Genomic DNA, 2,048 nt, shown 5'->3' on the forward strand with positions numbered 1-2,048 from the left:
TAGGGATAGGAAACTCTTAAGAGTAGGCACTAAAATTGTTGAGCATTAAGGTGAAACCCGGAGGGGCAGGCACTAAGGTCAACTCTAAATCTTTAGAGTATAACTCTAACAGAGGTTGATAGGCACTAAGACAGAGGTCTTGAGGTGCTACTAGACAACATCTAGACGTCACCGACTTTATGTTCCATCACATTAAATGGAAACAGGTTTTCCCCCGTCATCAATATATGTGCTTGGCTCTTAAAGTAACAAGATTAACGATGGTTTCTAAAAAGGTGTTTATGTTTCGAAAACATGTTATTGGTGTTCTTCAAAATGGAGTGTTGGTATTGCATAACGTGTTCTACAAACAAAAGGAGTTGTTATTTGAAGAACAATATTTTCCTCATTTTTGAGGAGACGTGGTTTAAAATTCTTGAACTGACTAGGATTTAAGTCTACATTTTTTCTTGTCGACATGTGCATAAAGCTTGGTGGAGGCGATATTAGTGACACTTGAGATGAATTGAGTGTTAGTTTGAGGCATGTGAGACACTTAAATCTTTAGGATGTCTTTCGTACCTTAAAGATAACACAATTAAGTGGGTTTTAGTAACAACTATTCCTAACTTAGATATCGCGTAAGATTCTATTTTTCGCTTAATGAATTTGTGTATGGAGCAAACTTTGCATTTGGAAGAGTTGGTGATTTTCCAGTGGTCTGCATGTTGTCGAGGATGGAGGTGGATAATGGTTTTTTGTTTTCTCTTTTCCTTTTTTATTACATGTTTTCAACTTATACACATGTTTTACAGAGTTGTATGTCAGTTTTTTTAACTAAGAACATGCAAAAAGGCCAATACACGTATGTGACTTGTATATGTGAGCATTTAACAACAATAGTTAATGGACCTAAAGGCCAGGTACCTAAACCAAATAGCCTCGATTAAAGACATTTCCCAAATATTTGTGAAGTCAAACTTCACCAAATGGAAACAAAAGCAATTTTCCCACAAGATAATGCATGTAAGAAATCAATAGAAATATATAGGAAAGCATAATCCAAGGCATTTTTACATGTATAAAGGTTTGATAAAAGTAAAAATGAACTCACAAACTAGATTTAGGATTAAATCTAGAAAACCAATCCCACATTTGAGCTTCCTTGATTGATTGAGTTTGCAATCCTCCAACCAATCCTCAATTCAACCCTCTAATCAATGCTCAAATGTCACCAAGAACCTCTCATTTCTCGATTTAACACGGTTCTCAAGGCAAAAAGACACGTTTTTAGATGACTTTGTTAGGATTCAAGTGCTTACCATTATGCCAAAAGCAATTGTTGATGGAGAAGGTGCAACTTATTTTCTTATAGCATAGCAGTTAACGCCACGTTTTGATTTAGAAAAATGTCGGTCAATGACCCAACAATCCCCCCCCCCCCCGCATCTGTCAGCACTAACAAGATCTTCGCTAGAAGACAATGGATGCATACAACATGCCTTCGGAATTATTATGCACCTTACAGATTCGAACTCGTGACATTCTCTGATACCACATGTTAGGATCCAAGCGCTTACCACTACGCCAAAAACAATTGCTGATGAAGAATGCACAACTTATTTCCTTATAGCGTAGCAGTCAGTATCATATTTTGATTTAGGAAGATGTTGGTCAATGATCCAATGTAAGTTAATATTACTTGACTCATGACAGATTTTCATAATGCATATCAAGTAAATTGATTAGATCTAAATACAGTTTGGCCCTTTATAATTAGACAAGTGCGATTAATCATTTCAAGCTAAATCCCGTACACTTGTTAGGTAACGACGCACAAACACGCCAACACGAACAAGGTGACAGTAAAGTAAATAGGGGAAAAAATAAAAAACACAAAATTTACATGATTCACTTGATTAGTGTGATCAAACTATTCCACGACCGCACTAGTAAGGTTTGTTATTGATCACAAAGTTAGGGCTTACAATTACATGGGCTCTGTATTTATAACGTTCAAAACTAGGTCAAATTCGCATGGGCTCAGCACCCTCAAATTTCTGTATTGT

The sequence above is a fragment of the Cynara cardunculus genome, unplaced genomic scaffold (genome assembly GCF_001531365.2).
Source record: "Cynara cardunculus var. scolymus isolate 2C unplaced genomic scaffold, CcrdV1 Un_Scaffold_6111, whole genome shotgun sequence".
In the NCBI taxonomy this organism is placed as follows: Eukaryota; Viridiplantae; Streptophyta; class Magnoliopsida; order Asterales; family Asteraceae; genus Cynara; species Cynara cardunculus.